The sequence below is a fragment of the Triticum aestivum genome, chromosome 2B (assembly GCF_018294505.1).
Source record: "Triticum aestivum cultivar Chinese Spring chromosome 2B, IWGSC CS RefSeq v2.1, whole genome shotgun sequence".
Lineage (NCBI taxonomy): Eukaryota > Viridiplantae > Streptophyta > Magnoliopsida > Poales > Poaceae > Triticum > Triticum aestivum.
Window position 1 is genome coordinate 627732305 of NC_057798.1, and position 19719 is coordinate 627752023.

General features: G+C 47.6%; 1 pseudogene; it reads left to right on the plus strand.

Annotated features, from left to right (window-relative positions):
• Positions 1–18106: 18106 nt before the first annotated feature.
• On the plus strand, positions 18107–18961 carry LOC123039337 (serine carboxypeptidase-like 18; annotated as a pseudogene).
• The last annotated feature ends 758 nt before the right edge of the window (positions 18962–19719 follow it).

The window sequence follows — 19719 nt, forward strand, 5'->3', positions numbered from 1 at the left end:
TTAATCATGCTAATCAAGATGAAACGAATGACAATGATAAGAAGGAGGTTGAGTGTCTAACTAAAGAACTAAACACTCTTAAGTTAGCTCATGAAACTACTTTAGAGGATCATCGAGAGCTTTTAAAGACTCATGAGAAGCTACGCTTTGATAAGCTCAATTTAGAGCAAGAGCATGGGTTTTTAAAAGCAATCAATGATGATCTTCGAAAGAAAAGTTCTTCTTACATTGCCAAGCATTTGCTCTTGTCTACTTACATGCCACAAGTAAAATCTAGCAACAAGAGCAAGAAAGATTCTTCTTCTAGTAGTAACAATAATCATGCTAAATCCAATATTTTTTCTTCTAGTAGTTCTCTTGATTCCACTAATGATTCTCTTAGACAAGTTACACTTGAGCAAGAAAATAGCTTATTGAAGGGAATTATAGAGAAAGGTGTTTACAAGAGCCTTACCAGAGGTAAGCAATTTGAGAAATTGTACGCATGCAAGGAAGGCACCGGAAGAATCAAGGTGTTGGTTTTGAATGAAAGTTCAATGCCAATGGAGTTGAGTGGGAAGAAGATCAATACCCCAAGACGAAGTTTGTTCCTCAACAAGAAAAGTATGACCCTACTTCTTTCAAGGGAACACACGCTCAAGATGATCTTCCACCACAAGACTACATGCTAAAAGGCAAGGACAAGCTTCAAGAGGAGATTGATGCATTTGAAGAAGCTCCTAAGGCCTTGGTCAAGTGGGTTCCCAAGACTCCATCAAGTTCTACTTCATCAAGTACGACTACAACTCCAAGGACTCCCATCAAGTTGATGTGGGTCCCAAAGAAAAAGAACTAGAGAGTTCTTGAGGGTGAATCCGCCAACATACTTCACTCATATTCATTTTGGCAAGGACAAGTACAATCAAATTCCATATCTTGCACTAGTTCACGGAGTCACAAACCCTCTTGTTGGTAAGTCAAGGGACAAGGTAACCAAATGCTTCCATGGACATCATCATATGTGTACTTCACTCTATGTCTATGGATATCCTTGTTTGTTTCTTGTGGGACTAACCCATGAAGGTACTGAAAGTGCAACTGACTTCAATGGATATGATTGCTCCAAATGATCTACATCAACATTGAGCATCCACATCTTCAACATCTACATGAAGTCATCATCGACAAAACCCAAGGTTAGTTCATCCCTCTAACGGGGGATATCACATTTAGGGGTAGCTTTGCTTTGAGAATTGAGCTAAAGCAACTATCATGGTGTGAACACAACAATGCTTTATGTGATAGTGGTAACCCCACTTGTGCTTAAACGATGAGTATGACCTATGATCAAATGTTCTCATTTGAATCCGAAGACAATATACTCATATATAGATGACCTAGTCATCACCAATTGCTTGATAGATGCTAGAGTGTTTGTGCATGCTTTGCCACATATTTCATTTGCTATCTTATTATGTGAGCATGTTGGTTGCATAATTTTCTCCATACGAGGACATCCATTTGTTGCCTTGATTGATTGGTTTTTTCTTTTTGCCAAATGGATGGACAAGAATGCCTAAGTACTCCCTCTAGCTATCTATGCTTTTATCGTCTCAATCTCTATTCATGCTACATCACAAAGCTTGAACAAGTCGAATTCGGACCCTCCAGGTGAGGAGCACTCGGAGCCACAGATCCGTCAAGGGCTTAAACTTCCAAAATCTCTTAATGCATCTTGGTCAGACCAACTCATCTACTCGGTCTCACTGAATTCATTAAGTTGATCTAGGTTTTTACCTCGGCACAACCGATTTAATCAATTCGGCCACACCAAGTTATAGTAAATGCTAGCAGTTTTGCATCTCGGTGCCACCGAGTCGTTCCACTCGGTCACACCGATAGTGACTGGGTATATATACCGCGGGTTGAAATTTTGGAAACTCCTCCAAACCACTCATTCGCGCCTCCCAGCTCTGCCGCCCTTGGTCTACAGATCATCTCCGTTGTTGCCAGTGCCCTCTTGCCGCTAGTCTCCATCACCGTCAATGGAAATCTCACCACCGTTGTCGCCATAGCGAGTTCGTCGCCAAGTTAGGGTACGGACTCGACCTCTTTGTGCATTCCTTTTTACGATTCTTGCACAAAGATCATTGCCATTATTCTTACCACAAATGAGATCAATCTATCCACCGAAAAGTTCCATTAGAATAGATTTGATGCAAAAACTTAGGGTTAGGTCTCCTCTGAACTCATCTCGGACCGACCGATCTGAGGATCTCGGTCTCACCGATTTGGCTCAGGCCATTGCACAAGTACAACTTGGTCTGACCGAAGCGTACTAATCAGTGTGACCGAAATCACTCACTCTATGAAACCCTAGCATCTCAGAGTCACTGAACTGTATTTTGGTCTCACCAAAATTCCAAGATTAGATTCTGTTGCTGCTTCGTTGTCACCAAGTTGGTCATATCGGTAGCTCCGAAATGCTTTCTGCAGAAAACTAAAGTAAAGTTTTTGTCTCAATTTTATTTAAATAGTTGTGCTTTGTGATGCTCATCCACTCTAACTATACCTGTCTGTTCACACAGTCGGTTTCAGAGATGTCAAAGGGCAGTGACATCAGAACAGGTCTGAGGAGCAGGTGAATCTCAGTGAGGGCACTAGTCCCTCCAATAACAGTTATGATGATGGTAGCAGAAGCACTCCAAGCAACTTGCGTAAGGCTGCTACTAGGCAAAGAAAGAAGAGAACCTCAGATTCAGAGGATGAGGATTTTGCTGTTGATGAGGAGGTGCCCTCAAAGAAGAAAGTGCTCAAGAAGGAGTATGCTGCTGCTGCCACAAAGCCTTGTATGAAGAACAAAGCTCCTTCCAAGAGGAAGCCCATGTCAAAAGCCAGAGCCTCCACTCAGGAAACCATGGAGTTCACACTTGAACCAAGAGAGGAAGAGGCTGCAGGAGGAAATAAGAGGAAGGAGAGAGTCAAGAAGACTGTGGCTAGAGTGATTGGAAAACCTTTCGTGATGAGAGATTCTGAAGAGGAGGAGGAAGAGGCTGCTGCACCTCCACCAAAAACACAAAAGCTCATGGGGGATGCTATAAGATCAGGGGATGCTCCATCTAAGCCCAAGTCTGCCCCCAAGCCTCCAACTCAAGCTCAAGCTCCAAAACCTTCTGCACCCAAGAGATCCACCAGAAACATCCCTACGGCTGAGAAGAACAAGGCCCCAGTGCCAGAGGTTCAAGACGAGGAAGAATCCCAAGTGCTTAGAAAGTTGAAGCCAAAGATTCCAGATCATGATGAGAATCATCCTGTTGCTGAAAACATGAAGGAAAGGAATGATGCAGGTCTGAGATTGTGGAGACAGACTAATCCACATGCCACCAGGAGAAGGACTGCTGTAGATTATCGTTTTAACACTAAGGAACAACATGACTTCTATGAGACAGTCTTGTTGGACAAGAAGCCCATAGTGTGTGACATGAGATGGGTTGACTGGACATACATTGATGATAATGAGGACTACTTTCCAGGAGTGCATGAGAGCTTCAGAATTAATGATGTTGACAAGTTTGTTGGTTAGAAGTTGACAAAGTGGAATGATGAAATGATTATGCAATTCTACTCCACTCCTCATTTCTAGCAAGATTGTCTGGATGACAGAAGGAACCAGCTAGCAATCTTCAGTTTCTGAATGGGCCAAGTTGATCAATACCCCCGAGGAGGATGAGAATAACATAGATGTATATGCCAAACCAAGGAAGGATCACAACTCCATGGCAAATATGTACAAGGAAATTACCGATAAAGCCTTGGAGACTCACAAGCTTGGGTCTATATACTATCTATGTTAGGTTTGACCACCATCAACACCATCTTGAGGCACACTCTATTGGCCAAGTCAGGAGATCATAGGATGATCCGTGGTCAATCAATCAACTTACTTCATATGTTTGATGTGCCACAGAAATTAAAGTTACAACTTTGATTGTTGAAACAGCGAAGAGAATTGCAGATGATCAGAAGAGATCATGTGAATATGCCCCTCATATATAGATGCTAATCAATTCCAAGATGGGAACAGGGACATATCTTCTAGACAAAGAGCATCTTCCCCTGAGGCCAGAATTTGAGGACAATGAGGTTGTCATGGATGCATCTCATCCAACTTGTGCATAAGACTAGGAGAAGACAGACACACACACACACACACACACACACACACAGAGAGAGAGAGAGAGAGAGAGAGAGCAAAGGCTGCTAAAGCAGCAAAACAACTAGTGTACTAGATGCTTCACAAGTGATGCTCAAGACCAAGCAAGATCAACTCAGTTATCTGCTTGAGGCTACTTTGAGGATTGAGAAGGGCTTGGCCATGCTGACTCAGAATCAAGAAAGTCTTGAGAGGATCATTGAGACCAAATTCCATGATCTAGATGTGAAGGTTACAGAGATCCAATCTACTGTTGAGAAGCTCCACGAAGAGGTTGAGGATAGGACTGACATACCAACCACTGATACTTTTTAGAAAGTGCCAAGGGCACAAAGGTCTACAGCTGTGTTAGTTGCCAGAGACTCCAGGATTACCATTTCAGCACCTGCAGCAACTGCCTCAGTCATACCTGCAGTTTCAACTCCTCCAGCTCCACAGACGTTAGTTGAAGCTTTTGCAGACGGACTCCTCTCCACGCCATCTATACACACTGGAGCAACCAGCCAGAAGACCTCTTCAGGAGCTCCCGGATATCATGCCTAGAGTGCCGCATAGCACTATTCATTTTCAAGCTTTTTGGTAACTTTTTGCCAAAGGGGGAGAAAGTGTATAGATCATTAGGCTGAGAGAGAGAGAGAGAGAGTTTTGTCCTTTTGTTGCCTCTCTTTCTACTTTGATCATTTGCTTTGATCGTTTTCTTGTTTGATGCATGCTACAATATTTGTGCTTGTTTGTGAGATAGTCTTGTAATCAGGTGTTTGATCATACTATGCCTTGATGTGTGCTTGCTTGATGATATCTATGATACTTGTGTATGATCAATCATGTTTATCCTTGGTGATGAGTGTATGTTCTTTATAGCTTATCATTTTGGGCGCTCCACCAAGATATAGGTGACATGGAAGAGTGATCCATGATCCTAATCAATTGTGCATTTGCATTCAAACACAAATTTTAAATAATGCACAAATTTAGGGGGAGCTCTTGTTTATCACATACTTCTCAAAGCGACGATGTATTTCATTCATATTATCATTTGTTGAAGCTTTGATCTATATGTTGTCATCAATTAGCAAAAAGGGGGAGACTGAAAGTGCAACTAATCCCCGGGTGGTTTTGGTAATTCGTAACAACATATAGCTCATTGAACTAATATCGATTCAAGTTAACTATTTCCGGAAGTTCAATGATTGGCATGGCATGGACTAGAGATGTGGACCCTTCAAAATGCTAAGGACAAACATTGGCAAAAGCTCAAGACTCTTCATTTTCATTTTAGTGATCCAATATCACATTGAGTCCATAGGAAAGCCAACACAATTCAAAGGGGATGAGGTGTTGATTAATGGTTTACTTGCTCAAAGTGCTTAGTGATATTGCTCCAAAACCCTCAACTACTTTTGCATTTCCACATATGTCCAAAACCCAGAGTCAAACTCAGACCCACCGATTTGATCTATCCGACGCCACCGAGTTCATTTGACATAGCCACTGCCAGAAACCCTAGAAAATTCGGTCTCACCGATATGGATCTCAGTCTCATCAAGATGGAATTGCAAACTCTCTGTTTCCCTTTGTAACGTTTAAGTCTCACCGAAATGAGCGATCGGTCCCACCAAGTTCGCATTGCAAACTCTCTATTTCCCTTCGTAACATTTCGGTCTCACTGAAATGAGCGATCGGTCTCACTGGATTTGCCTAACCAACTCTTTGTTTTCTCATCACTGAAATCAGTCTCACCAATTTCATGCAATCGGTCCCACCGAGATGAGGTTTTTCCCTAGTGAGGGAGTCCGGGATTAAGGGGTCCTCGGACAGTCGGACTATATACTTTGGCCGGACTGCTGGACTATGAAGATACAAGATTGAAGACTTCGTCCCGTGTCTAGATGGGACTCTCCTTTGCGTGGAAGGCAAGCTTGGCAATTCGGATATGTAGATCTCCTTCTCTGTAACCGACTCTGTGTAACCCTAGCCCCCTCCGGTGTCTATATAAACAGGAGGGTTTAGTCCGTAGGATAACAACAATCAGAATCATAGGCTAGCTTCTAGGGTTTAGCCTCTATGATCTCGTGGTAGATCAACTGTTGTAATACTCATATCATCAAGATCAATCAAGCAGGAAGTAGGGTATTACCTCCATCGAGAGGGCCCGAACCTAGGTAAAACATCGTGTCCCCTACCTCTTGTTACTATTAGCCTTAGACGCACAGTTCGGGACCCCCTACCCGAGATCCGCCGGTTTTGACACCGACATTGGTGCTTTCATTGAGAGTTCCACTGTGCCGTCGTGATAGGGCTTGATGGCTCCTTCAATCATCTTCAACGATGCGGTCCAGGGGGAGGTTTTCCTCCCCAGACAGATCTTCGTATTCGGCGGTTTCGTGCTGCAGGCCAAGTCGCTTGGCCACCTGGAGCAGATCGATAGCTACGCCCCTGGCCATCAGGTCAGGTTTGGAAGCTTGAACTATACTGCCGACATCCGTGGAGACTTGATCTTCGACGGATTCAATCCCGAGTCAGTTGCGCCGAACAGTCACGACGAGCATGACTTAGATCTGCCATCGGACAGTGTTTGGGAGATCGCGCCTACGATGGCCCCGAGAATCAATCCGGAGCAAATTGTGCCATCCGAGGACGGATGGATGGACCCCGTCACGGAGGCCGCACACTCATCGGCCTTGGAGCCGAACACTGACCCCACCTCCTATGAGGTCGGTATCGTTGGACCCCCGGACTCGTCTCTGGCTACAGGATCTGAACCGCATATGTCCGTGTCTATCGAATCTGATTGGGCACCGGTCATGGAGTTCACCTCTGCGGATATCTTTCAGCACTCGCCCTTGGGTGATGTGCTAAATTCGTTAAGGTCTCTCTCCTTGTTAGGAGACTCCTGGCCAAACTAGGTTCGGCTCGAGTGGGAAGCAGACGACAAAGAAATTCATTCCCCACCCACCACCCACTTAATAGCCACTATCGATGACTTAACCGACGTGCTTGACTTCAACTCCGAAGACATCAATGGTATGGATGATGATGCAGAAGAAGAACAGGAACCACTGCCTATAGGGCGCTGGACAGTCACCTCATCATATGATATATACATGATGGACACCCCCAAAGAAAGCAATGGCAATGAGGCAACGGAAGATAATCCCCTGGAGAAGCAATCTAGGCACCGGCGTCACAGGCGCCGCACCAAGCCCCGCCATAGGAAAAATAGCGATATCGGCACAAGAGATGATAAAAATCTGGATGGTGCCGAAGACGAAAACAATCTTGCCCAGCCAGGCTTCGAGCAGGCCGAGCAAGAAGATGGGCAAGCTAGCCCTAAGGAACAGGCAACTGATGGAGAATCAGAGGATGATAATTACATGCCTCTCTCCGAAGACGAAGTGAGCCTTGGCGACAAAGAATTCATCGTGCCTGAGGATCCCGCCGAGCAGGAGAGCTTCAAGCGCCGGCTTATAGCCGCTGCAAAAAGCCTAAAGAAAAAGCAGCAACACCTTCAAGCTGATCAAGATCCGCTAACTGATAGATGAACCGAGGTCCTGGCTGCCGAGGAATATGGAATCGAGCGCCCTACCAAAAGTTACCCAAAGCTCAAGTTGCTACCTCAACTCGAGGAGCAGGCAGTAAATCCCGCACTACCAGCACATGACGCGGCTAACCGTCCACCTCGTGGCCAAGACAAAGCGGCGTTTCAGCCCGAAGTCCAGCCCGCACCCCGACGCCGAACAAGCAAAAACACGAAGGCCTGGGGCTCCACGCTTGAACTACAAGACAAATTGAAAAACAAAGCAGGACAGTCAAGATTGATCCACGGATCATGGGGGCACGCCCCAACACATGACGATGACTGTCACGCCGGATACACCAATAAATCCGGCCGGACCGAATATAATCTAGCCCGGCATAGAGGAACTACACTACACTAATGCTTCACTGATGAAGTAATGGATCATGAATTCCTAGAAGGGTTTAAACCTGTGAACATTGAATCATATGATGGTATTACAGACCCCACGATATGGATAGAAGATTTCTTTCTCCACATTCACATGGCCCACGGAGATGATCTACATGCCATCAAGTACCTCCCACTAAAACTCAAGGGACCGGCTCGACATTGGCTGAATAGCTTGCCAGCAAACTCCATCAGGAGTTGGGAGAACCTGGCAGACGCATTCCTGGACAACTTCCAGGGCACTTATGTGCAACCGCCGGATGCTGACGATCTAAGTCACATAACCCAACAGCCCAGAGAGTCAGCCAAGAAATTTTGGACTCGGTTCCTAACTAAAAAGAACCAAATTGTCGACTGTCCGGATGCTGAAGCCCTAGTGGACTTTAAGTATAACATCCGTGACGAGTGGCTTGCCTGACATCTCGGCCAAGAAAAGCTAAAGTCCATGGCAGCCCTGACGACACTCATGACCCGCTTCTATGCGGGCAAGGATAGCTGGTTGGCTCGTAGCAACAACAAAACAAGCAATCCTGGCACATAAAAAACCAGAGATAGCAACGACAAAACACGACGCAACAAACAAAAGCGTCGCAAAAATGGTAATAGCACTGAAGACATGGCAGTCAACACCAGATTCAGTGGCTCCAAGTCCGGTCAGCGAAAAAAACCATTCAACAAAAACAATTCAGGTACGTCTAGTTTGGACCGCATACTCGACTGTCCATGCCAGATTCATGGCACACCAGGAACACCAGCCAATCATACCAATAGAGAATGCTGGGTCTTCAGACAAGCCGGCAGATCAGGTGCCGAAAACAAGGGGAAGGGTTCTCAAAGCGACGATGACGACGAGGAGCCCCGATCATCGAATATAGGAGGGCAAAAGAAATTTCCCCCGCAAATCAAAACGGTGGACATGATAAGCGCCACCCACATTCCCAAGCCGGAACCAACGAGCACTCCTAGGGATGTCGACTTAACGGAGCCAGTCGCCCCACAATACAACCTATGGCCGATCACCTTCGATCGTAAGGATCGTCCGGCCAATACCAATCAGGGAAATCCAGCCGCACTCGTCCTTGACCCAATAGTTAATGGATTCCACCTCACACGAGTTCTCATGGACGGAGGCAGCAGTCTAAACCTGCTATATCAGGACACATTGCAAAAGATGGGTATCGATCATTCAATGATCAGGCCCACTAAAACCACATTTAAAGGTGTCATACCAGGTGTGGAGGCCAGTTATACAGGCTCCATCACTCTAGAGGTAGTCTTCGGATCACCAAAGAATTATCGTACCGAAGAATTAGTCTTTGGCATCGTCCCCTTCCGCGGTGATTATCAGGCACTGCTCGGACAAAACGCGTTCGCTCGATTCAACGCGGTGCCACATTATTCCTACCGTAAACTCAATATGACCGGTCCGCAACGTCATCACGGTTAATGGCAGGGCTGAATTTCCCCTCACTACCGAGGTGTCTACCGACACTTTAACAAGAGAAGCAACGAATGGCACCTTTCAATCGAACCTCGAGTCGACGGCCAAGCTCCCGGACACCGCCAAAGGAGTACAAACTACTGCGCGGCAGGATAGCCCGGCTCGTCCGGAGCTCAGTTAAAACACTGCGGCAAAAGTTAAAACAAGCCACATACCGTGGCTCGACTGCTCTGTAGCACAAAACCATTTGTTACATTTTCTTCGCAGGTTCACCTTTGCGTAGGCCAGGTCGGATGGTGCGGAAACAGTTCGAGCACGTAAGGGAATCTCTAGATATTCCCCTCGACGATCATCGACTACACTCCGGATTCGCATACAGCTTCCTCCCGCTTGGTCTCAGCAGGTTCCGCAGTTATATTTCCTTTTATCACATTACCTGTACTCATACGCATCGACGTATTATTGAAATACAACATGTGGATTTATATGATGCTTATCTGCGGTTATTTCTTATTGAAAGTCTTCTGTCAAAAGACAGCGGCATATCGCGATATGCCTTAATATGCCAGGGGCTTCATTATACCCATACTACGGCAAAAAAGTCCGAACACCTTCACGACAGTTCGGCACCCCGAACTTATAGCATTATATGCATCAGCTCCGAATCATGTCTTGGGTCAATAGTTGGGTTTGCCCGGCTGCTATGTTTTGGTACCCTACGTTCCGCTATATAGGCTAAGGTAGCACAGGGAGAACTACTGCGATTGTGTCCCGGTTCTTCCGGACGAGCACCTCAGTAGAGAAAGCCAAAAATTGACTGGCATGATGCAGCGAGAGCTGGTCAGCTGTTCGAGAGGTTGTAAAATATTTAAGGATTTCTTTCGCATAATGACATAACCAATGCAGTGTGCGAAGGATCGGCTTTTCTTCCTATCAGGCGCTTATAGAGCCCCTCGTGCAGTCTTCCGAACACCAGGGGCTGCGCCTACCTTCCTTTTATAACTCCTATGGCTAAGTGAGAGTGATAAAGCCCTATAGTCTGATTTCCTGGTTCGATGTGGTGAACACCTCCTTCACGGACCCAAAAATGGGATAAAGAGTGCTCAGGTTTATCCCGAACACCCCCGTACTTACTACGTGGGGGCAGAAGCCGACGACTGGCCAACTCTCAGGATTAGTATATAAAACGGCCGCACAGGAGGAAAAACTTTCAAACGACAAGCAATAAATAATAGAAATGACCTTGTTCAAACATTACAAAGGACAAACATGACCGTATTCATGGAAATATAATGTCCTTGGTGCATTGCTCCGCCGCAAGGCGGGCTCCTTTCAAGACACCTTCATAACATAGCTCGGTCTTGCGGCGCTCCTTTCCCTCCGGCGGTCCCTCGGTCATCAGCTTTTCCGCATCCTCTTCCCCCAATGCACCTTTGCACGGGCGAAGGCCATTCGCGCACCTTCTATGCAGATCGACCGCTTGATGACTTCGAGTTGAGGGCAGGCACTCACAAGCTGCTTCACGAGCCCAAAGTAACTTCTCGGAATCGGCTCGGCGGGCCACAGCCGGATAATTAAATCCTTCATGGATAGCTCGGCCGCCTTATGCATTTCGACCAACTGCTTCAGTTGATCGGAGAAAGGCACCGGATAATTCGGCGGCAGATACCGCATCCAGAAAAGCTTATCCGCGGTATTCCTCTCTTCAGCTTAGTAGAATTGGACGACATCAGATATGCTGTGCGGCAGCTCTGCAAATACCCCTGGAGAAATCAGAATTAAAACTCTCAACTTGATTTTCTCCTTTCAAATACCCGCTTTGTATAAAAAAAGCCTTACCAGCCACAATCTTCCTCGCCTCCTGGATTTCCTTTAGGGCACCTTGGGCTTCCCCCCGGGCTTCACTTGCGGCTTGGCGAGCCTGGGAGAGTTTGGATTCTTTACCTGATAAACGCTGCTCCAAGGTCTCGCATTTTTTCACGGCCTCCTGAAGCTCTCGCTCAGCTTCAATAACTCTAGCCTCGTGCTTCTCACGGAGAGCCTGCTCTGCGGCTGCCTTCCTCTTGGCTTCATCCACAGCCTTCTTAAGAGCCTCAATTTCTGACATCGCCCCTAGAGCACATCATAAAAATATTTTACTCACACGCACTTATTCATTTGTGGTAAATGAACTAGGTTTCTGCATACCTTGGTTATCCTCCAGTTGTTTCTTCACTCGGCCAAGTTCTCCTTCGGCCCGCTCCAGACTATGCCTCAGTCCGGATACTTCCGCAGCATGAGAGGCGGCAGTCGCTACAGACGCCTGCTTATTAAAAAGAGTGATAGATGTCATCAAGTGAGTCTCCTGCGAACATAAATTTGATCCTCTGTCTGGTTCTTTCTTTCACCGAACAGTGTATCAGGGGCTGCTATCTATACCATGACACTCTTCCAAACCTCATAAAACATACCTCAAAGCCTCTTATGAGGCTGATACATGATCCATTCAGTCCACTCTCAGCGGACTGAATCTTCTCAATCACCGCACCCATAAGGGCACGGTGTTCATCAATAATGGAGGCGCCCTTCAGCGCCGCCAATAAAGCATCCAGCACCTCTTGTTGGACAGAGGTTGCCGATGGAACAGACACACCTCCTCCAGCTGATGGAGGCCGCCTGCCTGATCCTAGGGCCTTATGGGTCTCCGGAATCATGTCTGGCTGGGGGACGGATACAATATGACCCCCGCTGTCGACGTTCACGGGAGCCTTCTCTCTCGTGTGTCCGGACCCTGAAGTCTGGCCTCCTGGCGCCGCCTTTGCGATCTTTTCCCTCCGTCCATGGCCTGGGTCCTTCTGGGACGAAACCTCGGTGTCATTCACATATTTGGGAGAGGGGGCAATCGGGGGTGTCCCGCTCTCCATTGCATCCGGACCCAACAAATCCTCTGACGAGGATTGTTCGGCACGGGACCTCGCCGGACTGTAAAAAGTACAGTTCAGACTAAAATATTATGCCATGACAAGTCTGGACGCATGAGCGTGTTCGGATTTTATATTCACGAGTTCACCAGGGGATGGGCCCTGAGATCCCACTCCGGGCTGCTATCGGCAACGGCGGTGGACTCCTCTGGAAGAGGAGTTTTCCCCCTCTTAGGCGACTCGGCCTCCAAGGATGTGGAGGCCGTCCTTTTCTTTCTTCTCCCCACTGGGGATTTGTCTTCTTCCTCCTCCTCCTCCTCTTCAAAGGAAGAACATGCATTGCAGTCTTCGGATTTTGTGTCCGAAGCGCCACGATGATGGAGGCTGCCCCTGGTCTTCTTGGCCTCCTTCTCGGCCTTCTTCTTCAGCGCCTTGTGAGGCGCCGAGACCAGCATCTTTGTTAGAAGTGGGCCGGCCGGTTCTTCTGGCAGCGGGGCCAGACAGTAGATCCACCCCGCCTTCTTCGCCTAGCCCTAGGAGAGTTGTGGGAAACACATTAAGCATTTTCCTAAGGATATGCAAATAAAACACATGAATTGTCAACGTACAGTGACTTACCGAACTTGCAGGGTGGGACAATTGGTACTCGCGGTCCTCGGCGGAGTCCGGCCACGATTTGCCGGACTTGAAAAGTACATTCCAGATGTCCTTGTGCAAGGAGCCAAGAGCTCTTGCAGGGTCTGGTGCTTGGCCGGGTCGAATTCCCATAAATTGCAGGCCCGGTGTTGACAAGGTAGAATCCGGCGAACTCACATCACCTGGACCACATTGACAAGCTTTATGTTCTTGTCTTCCTTGTCCTAGACGCGCGTCTGGAGCACCGACAGTTCGTTGGACGAGGCCCAGTTCAAACCCTTCTTGGGCCAGGACATAAGTCGGAGGGGGGATCCGGATCTGAATTCCGAAGCAGCGGCCCATTCCTTGCCGCGCGGCTCAGTGATGTAAAACCACTCCTGCTGCCACTCCTTGACGGAATCATTAAAAGTACCTGCTTGCCATGTAATGTTGGGCATCTTGCTCACCATGGCGCCTCTGCACTCAGCATGCTCGCCGCTCACTACCTTGGGCTTCACATTAAAAACCTTCGGCCATAAGCCGAAGTGCGGGGGACGCGGAGAAAGGCCTCGCACACGACAATGAATGTCGATATGTTGAGGAAGGAATTGGGGGATAGATCATGAAAATCAGTCCCATAATAATACATGATGTCGCGAATGAATGGGTGGACGGGAAACCCTAGCCCACGGACAAAATGAGGGAGGAATACCACCCTCTCATGGAGTTCCGGGGTGGGGACGATTTATCCCGCTGTTAGAAGATGGTGGCCGATTCTCTTGGCCAAATACCCCCCCTGCCCCCGAAGCTTTTTGATATCCTTCTCCCGGACGGTAGAGGCCAGCCACTTGCCTCCTGCTCCGGATCCAGACATTTTCGAGAAACCTTTTTGGGCGGAGAAGACGAATGCTTGAGCGCTAGGGCTCGAGCAAGAAGGAATGGATGAGCAGAGGAAGAAGGCGTGGGTGAAAGAGGGAGTCCTTATCCCCTTATAAAGGCAGCAGAGATCCTGCGCCTCCCCACTTGCCCGGTAAACTCGCTTATTTCCCAAGCACCACGATTGATGGCGCGGTTGGGTTACCCACACCCGTATTGATGAGAATCCCATGATAAGGGGACACAATCTCTGCTTCGACAAGACATGCCAATAAAACAGCCTCGCGATATGGGCGGTGGCAGGTTGAGAAAAATGGTTCGAATAATGACCGGGCCACGGCATGATGTCATGCTATAAAAGTTGTCAGCAGATTAAATTTGTGGAATATTGTGCTCTCTACGGTGGTATGTGGAATTTGTTTTGCAGAGCCGGACACGATTCTTGTGTTCAAAATCTTTTATGGAATATTCGGAGAAGGAACCCGCCTTGCAATGCCAAAGACAATCTGCATGCCGGACTCATCGTCATTGAAGCCTGGTTCAGGGGCTACTGAGAGAGTCCAGGATTAAGGGGTCCTCGGACAGTCGGACTATATACTTTGGTCGGACTGTTGGACTATGAAGATAGAAGATTGAAGACTTCGTCCCGTGTCCGTATGGGACTCTCCTTTGCGTGGAAGGCAAGCTTGGCAATTCGTATATGTAGATCTCCTTCTCTGTAACCGACTCTGTGTAACCCTAGCCCCCTCCGATGTCTATATAAACTGGAGGGTTTAGTCCGTAGGACAACAACAATCAGAATCATAGGCTAGCTTCTAGGGTTTAGCCTCTACGATCTCATGGTAGATCAACTCTTGTAATACTCATATCATCAAGATCAATCAAGCAGGAAGTAGGGTATTACCTCCATCGAGAGGGCCTGAACCTAGCTAAAACATCATGTCTCCTGACTCTTGTTACCATTAGCCTTAGACACACTGTTCGGGACCCCGTACCCGAGATCCGCCGGTTTTGGCACCAACACCTAGCCCTAGCACATAGGTCCCACCGAGTTGATCATGTCGGTCCCACCGAGATTCCTAACATTCACATTTTGAGCTAAATCGGTCTCACCGAGTTCATCTATTTGGTCTGACCGAGTTGGGTCAAATGTGTGTAATGGTTGGATTTTGTGTGGAGGCTATATATACCCCTCCACCCCCATCTCCATTTGAGAGAGAGCCATCAGAACGTGCCTATACTTCCACTACTCATTTTCTGAGAGAGAACCACGTACTCATGTATTGGGACCAAGACATTCCAATCCTACCACTAGAATCTTGATCTTTAGCCTTCCCCAAGTTGCTTTCCACTCAAATCTTCTTTCCACCATATCCAAGTCTGTGAGAGAGATTTGAGTGTTTGGGAGACTATCATTTGAAGCACAAGAGCATGGAGTTCATCATCAATAGACCGTTTATTACCTTGTGGAGAGTGGTGTCTCCTAGATTGGTTAGGTGTCGCTTGGTAGCCTCCGACAAGATTGTGGAGTTGAACCAAGGAGTTTGTAAGGGCAAGGAGATCACCTAGTTCGTGAAGATCTACCCGAGTGAGGAAAGTCCTTCATGGGTGATGGCCATGGTGGGATAGACAAGGTTGCTTCTTCATGGACCCTTCATGGGTGGAGCCCTCCATGGACTCACGCAACCGTTACCCTTCGTGTGTTGAAGTCTCCATCAATGTGGATGTACGATAGCACCACCTATCGGAACCACGCCAAAATCTTTGTGTCTACATTGCGTTTGCCTTCTCCAAACCCTTCCCTTTACCTTCCTATGCAATGTTTTACTTTCCACTACTACACTCTTAGAATTTCTTGTGTAGGTTGATTGCTTGACTTGTGCTAAGTTGCTAAAATCTGCCAAGACTTAAAATTGGGAAAAGACTAGATTTTTATTTTGTCAAGTAGTCTAATCCCCCCCTCTAGACCTACTTTCGATCCTACACTCCTACTTCTATGACAAAAATGATGACAGAAAATGGGCTTTTCTTCCTGGGCGGGCCGGAGACGCAACTGCATGACATTCTTTGGGCCGTCCATGATGGAAAAAATCATGGTAGAAGCAAGGGCGAGGAAAATATCGGGGAGTTTCCGGTTATGGTGGGTGGTCGGGGCCGAGCGATGCACGGAGTTTTGCCCGTTTCTCTCGTGTACGCGCGTGTGTGCGAGGCGTTCTCTTACTGAACCCGAGCGATTGCACTAGCTACGTTACTGAAACCGAGCTATCGATCCCTTGGTTGTTAACTGAACCTGACCGATTCCTTCGCTACTGCTGCTAACTAAGCCTGAGTGATCAATCATTGCTGCTGCATACTGAAGCCGATCGAGTCCTCGTGCGAGACGTAGCCAGCCGGTGTCGGGTTGCCTCTCAATGAACAGTGACCGTTGCTACCATGTGAGCGATACGTCGAATGAGTCGAGATGTGGTGAGTCGAGCCAGTTGGTTGGCTGTGGATGAACAGTTCCCGGTGGGGGTTGGATGAATATGACCCCTTGGTAGTAGGCCATTGCCGCTGGATGAACAGGATCCCGAGGAGGCCGCCGCACCTCAGCTGGTTGGGGGTGGATGAACATGACCCCTTGGAGGCTCTATGAACAATAGACGGTGGAGGCTAGATGAACAGTAGCCCGTGGATGAATAGTAGAAATCTTGGTGGGACCGATGAGATCAACTCGGTAGGACCGGTGTGCTAGGGCTAGGGGAAAACCTCATCTCGGTGAGACCGATTTTAGTGATGAGCAAACAGAGACTTGGTCAAGCAAACTCGGTAGGACCGATCGCTCCTTTCGGTGAGACCGAAATGTTACGAAAGGGAAACAAAGAGTTTGTAATGCGAACTCGATGGGACCGATCGCTTATTTCGGTGAGACCAAAATGTTACGAAGGGAAACAGAGAGTTTGCAAAGCCATCTCAGTGAGACCGAGAGCCGTATCGGTGCAACCGAATTGACTAGGGTTTCTAGCAGTGGCTATATCAACATAACTCGGTGGCATTGGATAGATCAAATTGGTGGGGCTGAGTTTGACTTTAGGTTTTGGACATATGTGGAAATGAGAAAGTGGTTGAGGATTTTGGAGCAATATCACAAAGTATTTTGAGCAAGTTGACCATTACGCAACACCTCATCCCCTTTTAATAGTATTGCTTTTCCTATGGACTCAATGTGATCTTGGATCACTAAATAAAAATGAAGAGTCTTGAGCCTTTGCCAATCTTTGTCCTTAGCATTTTGAGGGGTCCACATCTCTAGTACATGCCATACCAATCATTGAACTTTCTGAAATATTTAACTTGAATGGATATTATCTGAACGAGCTATATGTTGTTATGAATTACCAAAACCACCTGGGGATTAGTTGCACTTTCAGCGGCGCTCTTGTGTCATTTCCCCCTTGGGGCATCATTCTTGGATGTTTTACACGGGCTCGAGGGACCAATGAATGGCAACTTTGGTGGAGCGGTGCTTCATCCTACACATTCGTGGTGCAGATCACAGAGGCGTGGAGCAATGGTGACTTGGCGTCTGATGTGTGGCGATGGACTCGCGCAGGAGGACGACACTATCTGGTGTCGTGGTGGCATCGATGGTAGAGAGGCCTGGCAAGGCCGATGTGTCAGTATCGACTTTGAAGATGGATCAATTGAAGATGGTGGCGACGACCCTTGCAGCGTGCGCATGTGCTGCCCACTGAGAGTGCGCCGGACTGGTGTGTGACCCAGTCCCGACATTGTGGCTTGGATGGGGTACCCATGTTTAGATGTTAGGCTTTGGTGCGATGTCTGTTTGGTATTCGACTCAGACATTTGGCACCCCATCATCAAGGGTATAAGAGTAGCGATGGGTGTTGCGAAGATGGAGGCTTCAGGCTTACTAATGTATTATTTTATAAGGTTATTGTGAATAATTAATAAAATGGCGGCATGTATCGGCCAGATTCAGAGGCCGGGGTATATCCTCCTTTTCCAAAAAAATGTATTTCGCGCATATAGGCTTTGGAGTAGCAGGTCTCAGCCTCCTTGCGGAGAACAACAAAATGGAGCATGTCGCAAATAAAAAGAAGCACAAGGAGAGAATGAACGAGCGGCTGCTCCTGCTGATTTGCCTCTTCCTCTGCATTGTACTTGCCACAAGGCAGCTCGCCGTCACTGGCGCAGCCTCCAGTTCCAAGGTGGTGACCAGCCTCCCCGGTTCCAGGGCCGCCTCCCCTTCCACCTCGAGACCGGGTACCCATTTCTCACCCGTTCTTCGGTCAAGTTTTCTACGCGGTTGGAGGTGCCGATGTGCGAGATCTCCTTGTCTCCTTGGTTGACTCCATTATTGGTTATAACATGCTGATGCTCAATCATAAGGTACGTGGAGGTGGACGAGGAGAACAACATTGAGCTGTTCTACTACTTCGTGGAGTTTGAGGTCGGCGGCGAGAATGCCCCTTTGCTCCTCTGGCTCACCGGCGGCGACCACTGCTCCGTACTCAGCGGCCTCGCGTTCGAGATTGGTAAGTTTTGTTTGCATTCTCAAGTGATGACTCACCGTTACTCTCTACTCCATCATATCATACATGAGATGCATACACATGTGCACCATAACTGCATGTCCAGTCAAGTTCATCGTAGAGCTCTACAATGGCACCATACCGAGCCTGGAAATCAATCCGAACTCATGGACCAAGATCGGCCACATTTACACCTTGCAGCTAGGCATACTCAAGTCCAATCTTGGTTCCTGTCTTGATGACACCCATTTGTAGGTGGCACATATCCCCTTCATTGATTCGCTGGTCAAGGCAGGATTTTCCTTTTCCAAACAACCCAAAGGATACCATGCCGGGGAAGTATCTTGCTCACTGCAGCTCCATGAGTTCCTCATCAAGGTGCTACCAAATCTAATGTGGTCGGGGTTTATCAGCCCACCTTGTTTCTTCGTCTAAAGTAAAGCTTTCCCGAGGAGATCCAACATTGGTTTTACCATTTGCCTAACAACAACTAAAACTTGCATAGGGACTTCCCGGGCTCCGAGGATAATTAATCAACAACCCCGGGCAGTGCTCGACATAAGTGTTGCCCCACCTACCTAGCAGTCGGCGGTGCCGCCTCGGAGCAACTCGAGGTCTTTTGCCTATCGTCCACTTTGCATAGACGGATGAGTCCATAGATAGAGAGCATGCGGCTCTAGACACGAATCTGACTCACCGGGAGATCTCCTTGGGATAGTTCTCCTTTCTCCGAAGAGCTTGTGCATCGGGATTCCGAGTTTTCTCGGGTTGTCCTGAGATGGAGGATTGTCTCTGCGGATCATGAGAGATTATCATGGGCTAAGTTGGGACACCCCTGCAGGTTTTAAACTTTCGAAAGCCGTGCCCGCGGTTATGTGGTAGATGGGAGTTTTTAATATCCGGTTGTAGAGAACTTGACTCCAGATCCAAAATAAAATACACCAACCGCGTGTGTAATCGTGACCGTCTCTTTTTGAGTGAGTTCGTGAAGAGAACACGGTGGGGTTATGTTTGAACGTAAGTAGTTCAGGATCACTTATTGATCATTACTAGTTTGTGACCATCTACCTAGTTTCTCATCTTATCCTTGTACTCGTAAGTTAGCCACCATAAAAATGCTTAGTCGCTTGCTACAACCTCACCACTTATTATCTCCAGACCCATTGAGCTTTGCTAGTCTTGATACCCATGGT